The sequence below is a fragment of the Crocodylus siamensis genome, chromosome 3 (assembly GCF_052110815.1).
Source record: "Crocodylus siamensis isolate JL-2025a chromosome 3, ASM5211081v1, whole genome shotgun sequence".
NCBI classification, from domain to species: domain Eukaryota; kingdom Metazoa; phylum Chordata; order Crocodylia; family Crocodylidae; genus Crocodylus; species Crocodylus siamensis.
This window is the reverse complement of record NC_143397.1, coordinates 168,734,621-168,749,936: the sequence shown is the minus strand read 5'-3', so window position 1 is coordinate 168,749,936 and position 15,316 is coordinate 168,734,621.

Here is a 15,316-nt window from a genome sequence, read left to right as displayed (position 1 = left end):
GTCTGAATCACCAAATCTTTCCAAATCTCTCCAAATTGATTTGGAGGGCTTTGATTCAATTTGGAGAGATTAAAGGGTCTCCTGATTTGATTTGGATTTGGAGATTTGGCCACCGAATCAGGCTGAATCGAATCAGGAACCAAAGCTTGGCACAGTCCTACCAGAAACCCATGAGTCCAGCTCTCAGACACAACAGGCACTTTTGTACGTGCTCCGTGGGTAGAGAGAGGCAGCTCTTTAATTAAAGCAGCTCTAATTAAAACACTGTCGTGTCTCATGTATTAGCATCTCCACACTTAAAAATGGTAGCAGGGTGCTTGAACTAAAGCTCATTCAATCAGCTTTAGTTCAAGTGCCCCCAGCACCATTTTTAAGTGAGGGGATGCTGGTACATGAGCTGCAGGAAGCCACTAGAGCACAGAATTCCACCACGCTGGAGCAGCCTCACTGCTTATGAATAGGCACCCAAAGTCCCAGAGATCTTGGATACATTCAGTGGCCCATAAAGAAGCAGAGAATGTTTCTCTGTTCTCATGTCTTAAAGCCAATTTCTAATAATTCCGGTCATTCAAGTAATGGTTAGGAACCATGTGCATGTGACAGAAAGCTGGTTCAGACAATCTGTTAGACAGACTCTGAGTTTGAGGTATGCTGCTGGGAGTCCCACAAATATCTATGTAGGACAGCTAGCTCCAGGAATTCTTTTTTCTGTCAAGCTCCCTCCCACATTGTTTGTTTTATTACTGTTTAGTTGTTACTTTTCCTGGCTATAAGAATAGCAATAGCCAATGGTCTTGCTAGCTTGAATGTAGCATTTCCATCTTAGAACAACACCTCCCCCCCATTTAAAAAAAAAACCCTCTGAGACATATCGCCTATGATTGTCCCCTTAGGAAAAACCTTACATTCTTCAATGAAAGGAAACTCTTTCCCCACCTTACCAATCTGCTGCCTGCAAAAGAAGCAGTGATTTGATTTTTCCCTTCTGAACCCAGTAAATTCCCTAAACATGTACAGTATTTTGAAAGCCACCATGCAAACAAGGTCACTCTCTGGAAGCCCTAGTGAATGGAGGCAGTCAAGTTGGCCATTTGCCAGGTAATCACAGGATCACCAGGTATTTGTTACTTTGTCACTATTCCATTAGTCCTTTTTGACTTGCCTAATTAGCTGGTGCCCTAACCTTACCAGCCAATTGGAGGCATTGTGCTTTTGCAGGACATCCAGTGGAACCATGATCCCCTGAACCAAGACCAAGAAATTGTTCAAAGGTTTTAAAAGACATTGAATATTCACACTCAGGGCACTTCTCCAGGCTAAACAGCCCCATGACTCTCAGCCTGTCATTGTAAGGTCTGTTTTCCTGACCTCTGATCATGCGTGTGGCTCTTCTCTGGACTCTTTCAAGCTTCTCCACATTCCTTTTTGAATTGTGGAGTCCAAAACTGGACGCAGTACTCCAGCTGCAGCCTCACCAAGGCCGAGTACAAGGGAAGAATGACATCCTGGGATTTGCTTGAGAAGCATCTATGGATGCAAGCCAGCATTTTGGTCGTGTTACTAGCCGCAGCATTGCATTGCAGGCTCATGTTCATCTTGTGGTCAATGATGACCCCCAAGTCTCTTTCTTCTGTAGTGCTAGCCAGCGTAGCACTGCTGAGCCTATAAGCATGCTGCAGGTTTTTCTTTCCAAGGTGGAGAATCTTGCATTTTTCAGCGTTAAACACCATCAGGTTCTCATCCGCCCATTTGCTGCACCTGTCCAGGTCAGCCTGGATCACCCGCCTGTCTTCTGGAGTGGATGCTTTGCCCCAAAGTTTGGTGTCATTGGCAAACTTGGCCAGTCCCCTTCTGACTCCAATGTCCACATCATTAATGAAGATGTTGAACAATATAGGTCCAAGACAGAGCCTTGGGGGACCCCACTGGTCACAGGACACCATGATGATTGACTTCCTTCAATTACTACCCTCTGGGTCCGACCACAGAGCCAATTTCCCAGCCAGCAGATTGTGCTGGACCAAGGCCACAACTGGCCAGTTTCACCAAGAGGTCATCTTGAGATACCAGATCGAAGGCTTTTTTGAAGTCAAGATATAAGACATCAATCTCTTCTCCCTTGTCCAGGTGATAGGTCACCTGTCATAAAAGGAAATGAGATTGGTTAAGCAAGATCTACCCGCAACAAACCTGTGCTAGCTATCCCTCAGGATGTTGGCATCAACCAGTCCATTAAGGATGGCCTCTTTAATAAACTTTTCTAAGATCTTCCCCAGGACAGAAGTCAGGCTGATTGGCCTATAGTTAGCCGGATCCACTTTTCTCCCTTTCTTGAAGATAGGCACCTCGTTGGCCTTCTTCCAGTCTTCAGGCAGGAAGAGTGCCAGCAGTTCTCAAAGATCTGTGCCAGAGGCTGGGCTATGATGCTAGCCAGCTCCTTGAGGATCCTGGGGTGTAGATTGTTCGGGCCAGCTGACTTGAAGGTATCCAGCCTCTCAAGGTGTTCCTTTTTGAGGTCAGCATTGATGGAGGGCAGGGGAACTCCCTCACCCAGACCTCCCTGTCCCGTTGTGAACATGGGTGTCCCATGGGACTGATGAAAGACTGACACAAAGTACCCATTTAATAGGTTGGCTTTTTCCTGGGCATCACTTCTCAGTTGTCCCATCTGGTTCATCAGGGATACATTGTTGCCATGGGGCTGGATGAGATGCACCCAAGGGTGCCGAGGGTGTTGGCTGATGTGATTGCAGAGCCACGGGCCATCATCTTTGAAAACTCATGGCAATCAAGAGAAGGAAAATATAGTACCCATATTTAAGAAAGAGGGAAAAAAAGGATCTGGGGAAGTACAAACTGGCCAGCCTCACCTCAGTCCCTGGAAAAATCATGAAACAGATCCTCAAGGAATTTATTTCTAAGCACATGAAGGAGAAGGTGCTTAGGAATGGTCAGCATGGATTCACCAAGGGCAAGTCATGCCTGACCAATGTGTTCGCTTTCTATGAGATAACTGGCTCTGTGGATATGGGGATGCCAGTGGATGTGATAAACCTTGATTTTAGCAAGGCTGCTGTTATGGTCTCCCACAACATTCTGGCAGGCAAGCTAAGAAAGTACAGGTTTGATGAATGGATTGTAAGATGGATAGGAAACTGATGGGATCATAGGGCTCAAAGGGTAATAATAAATGGCTTTATGTCTAGTTGGCAGCTGTTATCAAGTGGAGTGCCCCAGAGGTCGGTTCTGGGGCTGGTTTTGTTCAGTATCTTCATCAGTGTAACTTCCTGTGCCTTTCTCCCGAGCGTCATGCAGTTGGGTTCTTTAAGAATCTGGTCTTGGCTTCTTGGGCTGCACCGCCAGGCTAGTGGGAGTGGTCTCACCTGCCGCATCTTTGATGATAAGGGATTTCAAATCAGGAGGACAATGTCTGGTCCTGCCCCTCGGGTCCTCTCCCTTGGCCATCCTCATGACTGCCTCTTCTTGGGGCTCCACCTCCCCTACACCCCTCCTAATGCCAACCATGATGTTGCTTGTCAGGGCCAATGTTCAGGCCCTCCTAAGGGCTCAGTCCCATGGGGCTGCGGTTGTTGGCCACTGGTGTCGTTAGTGCCAAATGCTCTCCGTGGCCCCTCCCTGCTCTTCAGTTTATGTGCAGCCAGGTTCTACCTGGGCTCCTGCTTCCCTTGATGCATCATTGACCCCCCCAAGTTCCATACCTGCTGCTGGTCGTTCAGGTCAGGGTCCTGTCCTCATTGCGTTAGTCGACGTTGCAGTCACTGAGGCGAGCTCTGGTCCATGTTGGGTCTGCCGGCAGTTCCTTGGGCCCATGCTGGCCCAGCTTTCTCTTCCTGATCCCTGCCCGAGGGAGCTACCAAGCTTCTTCCTCCAGGTTGTCTGGCTGCTCTGACCCCTCTGGGCCAGGGAGAGATGCTTCTTCTGGTCCGCCTGGCTTCCTTCTGGCTGGGTCTTTTCTGCAGGCTTTGGCTGCCCGCCCAGCCAATTGCCCTTGGCACGCTTTTATAAAGCGCGCCCAGGCGGACGCGGAAGCCATTCCCAGCTCCTCCTCACTCTGCTGTGGGCTTTTCCTTTGATCTTTGACTGTGGCAGCTGGAGCCACCACGGTTTCACTTTAGCCACAACCAGCTGCTGGTGTGGCATCTCACTGCATCTCTCTGGGTCCCAGTAAGTTTTCCTTACAATCAGCAACCTGGAAGTTGAGATGCAGTGCACCTACAGCAAGTTTGCAGATGACACCAAGCTGAGGGGAGTTGTAGATATGCTGGAGAGTAGGGTTAGGATTCAGAGAGACCTAGAAAAATTGAAGTATTGGACCAAAACAAATCTCATGAGGTTCAATAAGGACAAGTGCAAAGTCCTGCCCTTAGGATAGAACAATCCCAGACACAGGTACAGGCTGGGAACTGACTGGCTAGGCAGTAGAAAAGGCCCTGGGGGCTACAGTGAACCATAAGCTAAACATGAACCAACAGTGCACCCTTGTTGCAAAGAAGACTAACAACTTACTGAGCTGCATTGGTACGACTGTTGCCAGCATATCAAGGGAAGTGATTATTCTCCTCTATTCAGCACTGGTGAGACTACATCTGGAGTACTGTGTTCAGTTTTGGGACCCCTGCTACAGAAAAGATGTGGACAAATTGGAGAGAGTCTAGTGGAGGGCAATGAAAATGGTGAGAGGGCAGGGGCACATGAATTCTGAGGACAGGCAGAGGGAACTGGGCTTATTTAGTCTAGAAAAAAGAAGACTGAGAGGGGATTTAATAGCAACCTTTGACTACCCTAAAGGTGGTTCCAAAGAGGGTGGAGCTAGACTGTTCTCAGTGGTGGCAGATGACAGAACAAGGAGCAATGGTCTCAGGTTGCTGTAAGGGAAGTTTAGACTGGATGTTAGGAAGAATTTTGTCACTAGGAGGGTAGTAAAATACTGAAACAGATTACCCAGACATGTTGTGAAATCTCCATCCTGGCTTGATAAAGCCCTGGCTGGGATGATCTAGTTGGGGATGGTCCTGCTTTGAGCAGGGGGTTGAATTAGATGACCTCATGAGGTCCTTTCCATCCCTAATTGTTTTCTGATTCTATGATTTAACTAAGGATTATCAGATGAAGCTGCTGAGATCTATATACTTGGAAAGAAAATAAAAATAAGTACCAGTTATGTGTGTGGGTGTAAATTAGGAAGTAAAATCTTGTCTGAAATATTTTAATAGCGCTACATTTTTTTCAGCTGAAGGTTTTTGTGGGGGAAAAAATAACAAAAAAGTAATCTGCATTTCTTACAATCCATAATATCTACTTTCTTCATCCTGCATTCTCCAAAGTGATTTCAAATGCATCTGATGGTATAAGTGGCTGCTTATACTCAGAAGTATTTTGTAATGTCTCGTTCAAACCAAGTTGTGATTGCCTGAGACTTAGGTTAATTCTCAACTCTGAACTAAAAACTCTCTTTGGCTTCCCTAGTTCATTCAAAAATCTCTTTTACATGAAGAGGGGCATATTTACATGTGCTCTGGGGGTAGGGCACTTTAATTAGAGCAGCTCTCAGGAGTCACTCGAATGAAAGTGCCTGCAGTGTCTTGTGTATTCAGTATCCCATGCTTCCAAATGGTAGCAGGGGCTCTTTAACTAGAGCTTGCTGAAGCGCAAGATACTGAATACACAAGACACCAAGGCTGCTGGAACATGCTACTTAGCACACTTCAGCAGACTCGATTAATCGTAATTACAGTGCATCAGAGCAGGTATCCCACACATCTATAGGCACCCATAAATATGAAATTTCAGTTTAGTTGTGTGGGGTTCAGATCCGAGCATTAGTCTTGGATCTGAACCTGGCATATGATTTTGGTTCCAACACTAGAATACTTCTACTTATGTCTCTTTTTCAAGGGTTACAGCTCTGGGTGATGGAAAGTAATGAGAGGAGATGATCATCTCTGTCTTAGACCTCCTCCATAATCTTCTTCCTTTTAAAATCTCATGCTTTTCCATGCCACATCTGCCACCATGTTGCATCATCCCAATTTTCTACCTTGCTCAGGTTTATAAACTACATATCTAGATGTATTTATTTCTTTTTCAAGTATCAAAATAAATTCATAATAATGCAAAACAACCACTTGAGAGTGTAGTGCTTTGTGCCTCCTCACTTGCGACATCTACATTTATACTGAAATCTCCTCAAAATTGGCACTTTATACAGTGCCAGTTAAGGGAATAGAAAGAAAAAGTAAAAGTTAAAAAAACTAAATCTAATAAAATTTGGCAAGTATTATTTGAGGTTGAAATTCATAACATGCCAGTAGTAGAATCCACTATACTAAAGCCCTCCATGTTATAAGTGTGTAAAATAAGGGTGGCTAAGTTGGGCCCTAAATATTTGTCAATTTAAAAATATAAATTCAGGGGGAAGGTTCCTGCCATGTCCTTCATTCTCATTCAATGCAGACTGATTCCCTTCCCCACTGATCAAACAGCCATGTGTGTGAGGGGGGGATGTGGTTGGGGAGACACTGAACCTCTGAGCTGAGGTGAACAGAGAGACACTCCATAATCCTAAGGCACGACATGGGCTGTGGACCCTTGAATTTTACAACCTGGGCAAGGCATGTGGAATTGCTAGAATCATGGGGCATTGGCTGAAAGCCCCTGGACAATTTGAGATTCTGGAGGTGACCTGAGGAGCAGAGCCCAGGTGAAGTGGGAACAGGGGCCCCAATCCTCTGAAGTGAGAGCGAGAATCACATGCCAGGAACCGCACCCTTGTGTGTCTGCTGCTGTTTCCATCCATCCATCCACCCATTCCACCTTCCACCTCACGGTCAGAACATCACCCACCCACAGACACTGAGACCCCAGTAGGCACTGGTATGGACCATGGGCAAAGCCAGCCTGTCTGCTGCCACCAGCCAAACCCAGGCACAGAACTGGCACTATGGGGAAATAAAGGATCTCATCATCATCTGGGATGAGAAACACATTCAGCACCAGCTCCAAATAGGGCATCAAATCAAAGATGTTTTCAAGCATATTACCCAGCAGATGCAGGTGAGGGGTCGCAACAGAGAGTGGAAGCAGTGCCTCACCAAGACCATGCTGATCAGGCATTATTACTTCATGCTTGATGCTAGAAAGTGGGCTGTGGGCTGGGGGCAGACCGTGCCATTCTACAAGGACCTATTCCATATTCTTGCCCAGAACAGGGAAGACACCACCCCCTGTGCCCACAAGACCAGGGGTGTTCCAGGGGAATCACCCACAAGGACTCCACCAGAGGGGGAGAAGACAGAGATAGGCTCCATGACACCATTTCCCATGTAGGGGCTGCAGCTGTTCTGAACCAAGTTATCTTACATGTCTCTGCACCCCTTCCAGAGGCATGGATTGCACTATGCTGGCACAACCCACGGGACCTGAAACTAGTTCTCCCAACACTTCTCCTGATGAGTCAGGCGATGTGCATGAATGCTGAGTAACCCATGATGGTAAGGTTCGCCCAGCTCCATGCAACCATGACAGGGCTGAGAAATGTGAAGGCCCTAAGGGGGAAAAAAGGGGCAGTGGGAGGAGATGAGGTAATCCACTGTGGTCATAGCCCTCTCTCAAACCCACAAAGGAGTTAGGGCCAGAGGCGGGGGTGGGCAGGGGCAGGAATGATGGAGCATAGGGGGAGGGTGAATCACCTACTTTCACCCCAACCTCACCTTCCCCTGCTGAAGCCTGGAGTCCAGTGAAGGTGTCAGTCCCCACCTCTCCACACATCCACTCTTGAGCACTTAAGAGAGCATGTGCCATTTAATGGGATCATAAATCTGCCTAATTGACATGTCCTTTGTGTCAGGGACATACTGCACTTCATGGGAGATTCAAGCCTAAGTGCAGATACCTCAGGCACTTGAGCATAAACAGTTCCCCTTCTCCCCAAGGCACTCGTGAAAAGGCATTGATAATATTTATTGAGCTTAGCAGTCAAAAGGGTAAACAGCAGCTTTTGCAGAGAGCACCCCCAAGTCAGGGACACGAGATACCACACCACTATGTCTGCCAACCATTGCAGAAATGAGACAAAATTCCCCCTTTGTCAAAAAATTCCCTGATCTCCCCTCCCCTCTCCCAATCTAGGAAAGGGACACGTGATAGAAGGACTCTCATGTAAGAACCATTATGTCGGCCCTTTGGCTCTCACTGCCAGGGTGGCTCCCAGGTTCCACACGTGGACAGGCTGGTGAGAGGCCCAACAGCATCTTTTACACTCCCCTCTGATCTGACCTGTGGGTGAGGTCCAAGGGATGCTGGCTGATTCTGATTCTCACGGTGTAGGCACTCACTGTATTGACCCCTCAGAGCAACTCCCAAGCCCCCTCCCATGATGGGGGGACTAATGCCCCTGCTGGCCCGCTGAACGGCCCTTGCAAAGCCAGCAGACCAAGGCACTTAAGGGGGCACTTAAGGGAGCCCACCCCTGCCCCAGCCCTGGCACAATCTGTGGGCAAGGCAAGAGCCCCCAAGGGCACACTTGCCTGCCTGTACACTAATGCCAGGAGCCTGGGCAACAAGCAGGACGAGCTCGTCTTCCTGCTCAGTGCAAAGAAATATGATGTCATTGGGATAATGGAGACCTGGTGGGACTCCACCCATGACTGGACCACGGGTATAGAGGGCTATACCGTATACAGGAGGGATCGTGTTGACAAAAGGGGCGGGGGTGTAGCTCTCTATGTGAAGGAAAGCTACATGTCCCTGCAAGCTGATGTTGGCGACCGGCATGGACAGCTAGAGACCCTCTGGGTAAAAATTCGTGGGGAATTCGGCACGGGGACACAATGGTGGGAGTCTACTACAGACCTCCCACTCAAAGTCCGGAGCTTGACCAGGAGTTTGCCCGGGAACTGACTGAGGCCGCTTGCTCCAGGACCTTGGTTGTCATGGGTGACTTCAATTACCTGGGCATCTCGTGGGAAGATCACTCAGCTAAATCTGAGCGGGCACAAAGCTTTCTCTCATGTGTGGATGACCTCTACCTGACTCAAGTAGTCTATGGGCCAACGAGAGGCAAAGCGCTGCTTGACCTGGTACTGGCTACAGGGGACGACCTAATTGGCGACCTAGTGATTGATGGGAAGTTGGGTGACAGCGACCACGAGCTGATCACCTTCACCATCCTCCGTAAAGCTGGCAAGTCAGTCAGCAACACAGAAGTCCTTGACTTCAGAAAAGCCGACTTTGACAAGCTCAAGAGGCTAGTCGGTCAGGCGGTCAGGGACCATGACCCCAGGGAGATGGGAGTTCAAGAGGAGTGGTTGCTTCTCAAGGAAGCGATCCTCAGTGCACAAGCTAAATCTATTCCAACACGGAGGAAAGGCAGCAAGAAGGCACAGCAGCCCCCCTGGCTCTCCAGAGACCTAGCGGACCTCCTGCAGCTAAAAAGGAAAGCCTATAAAGGATGGAGGATGGGATTCACCTCCAAGGAGGATTACTCCACACTGGTCCGGTCCTGCAGGGACCAAACCAGGAAAGCCAAGGCTGCAACTGAACTCCAACTAGCTTCAGGCATCAAGGACAACAAAAAGTCCTTTTTCAGATACGTGGGGAGCCGGAGGAAAAGCAAGGGCAATGTTGGACCCCTGCTAAACCAGATGGGGCAACTGACAACTGACGATCAGGAAAAAGTCAACCTATTAAATAGGTACTTTGCGTCAGTCTTTCATCAGTCACACGGGATGCCCATGCCTGCTATGGGACAGGGAAATCTGGGTGAGGGGGATCCCCTACCCTCCATCAATGCTGACCTCGTGAAGGAACACCTTGAGAAGCTGGATACCTTCAAGTCAGCTGGCCCTGACAATCTGCACCCCAGGGTACTCATCTTTGAAAACTCCTGGCGCTCTGGTGTAGTGCCCAAAGACTGGAAGAAGGCCAATGTGGTGCCGATCTTCAAGAAAGGGAGGAGAGTGGATCCGGCTAACTACAGGCCCATTAGCCTGACTTCTATCCTGGGGAAGATCTTAGAAAAGTTTATTAAGGAGGCCATCCTTGAGGGACTGGCCCAGGCTAACATTCTAAGGGACAGCCAGCACGGGTTTGTTGCGGGTAGGTCTTGTTTGACCAATCTCATTTCCTTCTCTGACCAGGTGACCTATCACCTGGACAAGGGAGAAGAGATTGAGGTCATATATCTTGACTTCAAAAACGCTTTTGATCTGGTATCCCATGATCACCTCTTGGCAAAACTGACCAGTTGTGGCCTTGGCTCCACCACGATCCACTGGCTGGGAAATTGGCTTTGTGGTCGGACACAGAGGGTTGTGATTGATGGCAGTCACTCATCACGGTGCCCTGTGACCAGTGGGGTCCCTCAAGGCTCTGTCCTGGGACCCATACTGTTCAACATCTTCATTAATGATGTGGACATTGGAGTCAGGAGTGGACTGGCCAAGTTCGCCGATGACACCAAACTTTGGGGCAAAGCATCCACTCCAGAAGATAGGCGGGTGATCCAAGCTGACCTGGACAAGCTCAGCAAATGGGCGGATGAGAACCTCATGGTGTTTAACACCGATAAATGCAAGGTTCTCCACCTTGGGAGGAAAAACCTGCAGCACCCTTATAGGCTTGGCAGCGCTACGTTTGTTAGCACTACAGAAGAAAAAGACTTGGGGGTCATCATTGACCACAAGATGAACATGAGCCTCCAATGCGATGCTGCGGCTAGTAAAGCGACCAAAACACTGGCTTGCATCCATAGATGCTTCTCGGGCAAATCCCGGGACGTCATTCTCCCCTTGTACTCGGCCTTGGTGAGGCCGCAGCTGGAGTACTGCGTCCAGTTTTGGACTCCACAATTCAAAAAGGATGTGGAGAAGCTTGAGAGAGTCCAGAGGAGAGCCACGCGCATGATCAGAGGTCAGGAAAACAGATCTTATGATGACAGGCTGAGAGTCATGGGGCTGTTTAGCCTGGAAAAGCGCAGGCTCAGGGGTGATCTGATGGCCACCTGTAAGTTTATCGGGGTGACCACCAGGATCTGGGGGAACGTCTGTTCACCAGAGCGCCCCAAGGGATGACGAGGTCAAACGGTCACAAACTCCTGCAAGACCGTTTCAGGCTGGACATAAGGAAGAATTTCTTTACTGTCCGAGCCCCCAAGGTCTGGAACAGTCTGCCAGCGGAGGTGGTTCAAGCACCTACATTGAACACCTTCAGGAGTAAATTGGATGCTTATCTTGCTGGGATCCTATGACCCCAGCTGACTTCCTGCCCTTTGGGCAGGGGGCTGGACTCGATGATCTCCCGAGGTCCCTTCCAGCCCTAATGTCTATGCAATCTATGAAATCTATGATCACAGGCCCAGCCCAGCCCAAGACCTGCCCCACCCCATCCCCTGAAAGCTAAGCAACCCCTCCCTGTTATCTTCAGGCTCCATATCTGTGCACAGAAGGCCAGCTTGCAGTAGATAGATTGGTGGGTCCAGGATGGACAGCTGAACACCTGCTGAGTGAATGAAAGGTATGTATGTGAGGTTCCAGCAAAATGAAGAAGAGATGTTACAAGCTCCTGTCACAGCTTCTAGTTCAGACCACACATTGCAGACTTCTGTCACCAAGGGCTTTGAGACTGGCAGTGATAACAAATCGGGTTATGTACAGGGGAAATGGATAGTCCAGGGGTTGCTTACACCTGGGCTGCAAAGGCACATGACACCCCATGGCATAGCAGAGCTGAGATAGTTGAAGCACCAGGATAGGGAGTTAATGCACATGATCCTGGACTGCTGCTTATTGCCCCATAGGTGTAGGCACCCCAAGCAGGTCCAGGCCACTCCTGAAGGGGTTGTTCAGAAGGGGACAGGGCAGGGAGAGTGTCCCCCCCAACCTGCTGGGCCAAGCACTTGCTGAGCCTAGTGGCCTCAGTTCATTCACTCCCCCACTGTCCACTCATTCACTGTCCTGTTCCCTGTGGCCCCACTCCTGGCCCAAGTCCCACTACAGGGGAGAAAGGCAACTTCGCTTGGAATAAGCAGCCCACCAGCTCAGGCTGGCTGCCTGAAATGAGCCTCAGACATCAGCAAGGGCCATGAGTCAGTGGCCCTTGAAGGGGTAGACGTGGGCCAAGGGGCTGGGGATTCCATGTGGGAAGTGCCCACTGTGATGATACATCCTGACCTGTCAGACAGACATTGAGTCCAGGATCACACAGCTGTCCAGCTCCTACATGGAGAAGTCCCTGGTCTTGACCATTGGCGATATGTAGAGGGTGCATGCAGCTTTATGCGCACCTCTTAAGATCAGCCATGCACCCCCTGGAAATGCCAGGCTCAGTGATTGCTGCCCGCCCCCCCCCCCCGTTGGCAATCTGGTGCCCTCCCCAGACTCGGGAGGCACCAGTCGCCCATGGTCTTGACTCTGGACCCCTGAAAGGGTGCCAAGTCAAAAGCTCCCTACCCTGTGCCTCCCCTCTAAGGTTTCATGTTTGTTGAGTTCAGGCCCTGCAGTGTTCCCCTGGACCCCAAACCCCCTCCCAGGTTCTGTCACCCCATTCTCAAACCACACCCCCCCACCCTGCTGCCACCAAAGGTTTTCTGTTTTCTGTTAATGGGGAGGAGGGACCAAGATGAGATGCAGGCAATGTTCAACAGGTTTTCTTTATTAAACATAGGAAACATTTGGCAGCAGCTATGTTTTAAACTGAAGCATGGCTCTTCCTTGTGCCACATTCCCCTGCACCACACTGTGTGCACCTGTGTGGCATTGCAGAGGGAGAGGGGAAAGGCAACGGTGTCCAAGCAGTGGTGCTTGTGGCAGGAGACCCATGGCCCAGTGCCAGGGCATGGGCACTCAAAGCCCTCTGGCCCTACACATCAAGGGAGGGCTTCCAGTCCACTTGGGTGAGGAGGCAGTTGGCAGATCTGGACAGCCTGCTGTAGTGTGGGGCCAGGGTCTCACACATCAGTGAGGGCTTGTCTTCTCTACCATGCTGAGCAGTGATGCCAGGCTCACTCCGTAGTTGAAGTGCTCCTTCCAGTGGTCCTGCTGCCTTCTGGCCACATGAGCCAGGACAGGAGAGAGTAGGCTGGCTTTCCAGTGAGTATTAGGGGGTGAGGACATTACAGATGATGAAATCACGGACCCCAGGAGCATAACACCTGCTCTCCATCATCCAGAACACATACGTCCACACACACACAAACCCCAGATATCATACACACGCACACAACCCGGGCATCCAGGACATGCTCGCACACCTGGCAGGCATAGGGCGTGTTGGATGGGCATACATGGGATGGCCAGTTGCTGGCTCATGGCCATGATGAGCCACTGCCTTATCAGGTCCAGATGGGTGGCCGCAATGACCCCACCAGCCAGTTAAGGGTGGCTTTGCCATTTGGCTCCGCTCCAGAGTCTTTTGTAGCTCAGAAAGCCCACAGGACATGCTTGGAGGCATGTGAGAGCTCCTCCAACCTGCTGCACTTGGGCCGTGCAGGCAGGCTTCAAGCTCCCCCCGTACAAGGGCTAATATGTGTTCTGCTTCCTCCTGACCTAACTAGGGGCACTTAGAGTAAAGCTTGAAAGTCAGAGCACTTCCGCTGTGGGTTTCTTTAACATCTGTACTTAGCCTGAATGACCTTTAAAACTTGATGCTAAGTGTTACTAGATTGTAAGGCACATCAATAACTTGCATCTTAAATTTAAAACATCTGTGAGGCTTAGGGGAAAAAAACCAAAATAACTTCATGGCCATAAGTGCTCTCAGGTGCTTATTTACAGCTAATATCCTCAAGAGAAACAAACCTTAGCTATAACACAATAATGGAAACTAAAAAAGGAAAATGACTGAATGCCTTACTTCATTTCCTTTCTGAATGTCTGGTGTAGCAACTCTATTCAAAATATCTTCCTGTGTGAGACAAAATTTAACAATAGTGCACATGGAAACATGTTTAACCTTTTTCCTTATAGTTAGATTAGAGATTGCTTTATAAGCCAACGTATGGTTAGCTATGTGATTGATTCATTTGAAGAGCTTTTAACGCTTTATGAAATTAATGCTTAATAACGGGAATTCCAGCAGTTAAAAACTAAGCAATATAGAAGGATTGTGTATATTTCTTAAGGGGAAAGTTTAATTTTAAACACATTTTACATATAAATGTCACATGAAAGCAAATGTAGGTCCTTTCTCAATACCAATGGGGAGGCAGGAAGAAGATTGACTGCCAAGTGAATGCCATTCATTTACTTGTGTGACTAAGATTAGGATCATAAGAAGGACCATCACTACCAGGAAGGAAGATGATTCCATATAGTTCTGAGCAGTATGAAAGGTCTGTTATAGATTACTTCAATTGCTAGAGCTTTTTGAATTTGGGACTGACTGACTCAATTACAGCAATCCTGATATTGTGAATCAGGGTGAGGAGTAAAGTGATTCTGAAATAAAATGGGCTATGATATAATGTCACATCATTATGTCAGAGGGGTTTTGGAGGACAATACTATATTTTAAATAGAGGGTCAGAGTGATGGAGGGATTTCTGAATTTTGCTGTTGTGGGGTTAGCTGTTAATTAGTAATCTGTTGTAATTGATGGCAGATGTGTCTTGAGAGGTGTGTCGCCCAAGACATCTGTCATTTATTTTTGTATAAACTGCAATAAATGGTAGCTGTGTCCATGGATAAGGGACAAATATGGTCCAGATTATATAGAAACAACAATTTAAACATCCATGGTGAATGCCAGAATCCCTCTGTGTCACACTGAAAGCTCTCTCTGAAATCTGAGAAATGATACTGATGCTCAAACATATGGAAGGAAATCTTCACTTAGTGATATTCATTGTAAAATATAATTTGATCTGACACAGCAGCACTGACTTAAAGACATCAGCGTTAGTGCAGATTCTCTTGGGTGATGTCAAAAAATGGTGATTTAGTGGAGTATAAAATGTGATGGAGGGTTAAATCCTGCCCATCTCACTTATGCAAAATGCCACTGAAGTCAACAGAGATGGGATTCAACTGAAACAGCACAGCTGATTATTTTGCTTGTTTAGTTTTAAAGAAGACTTTCCCCTTATGGCTGTGTCACTAGAAGACTGCTCCCTCAGATTTCCAACCAGGAATAAAAGGGCATCTTTGTGTTTTCGTCTAAGTCATCTTTGACTTTGAATCTGCAATGTGATGATTTCAGCTTTGTGAGCCACAGCAAACCAATGCAAGATGCTTCTCGGGGTAAAATGGTCACTGTAGCCATGTTGGAATGCTCAATACCCCTTTTTTAAGGTTGAAAACAG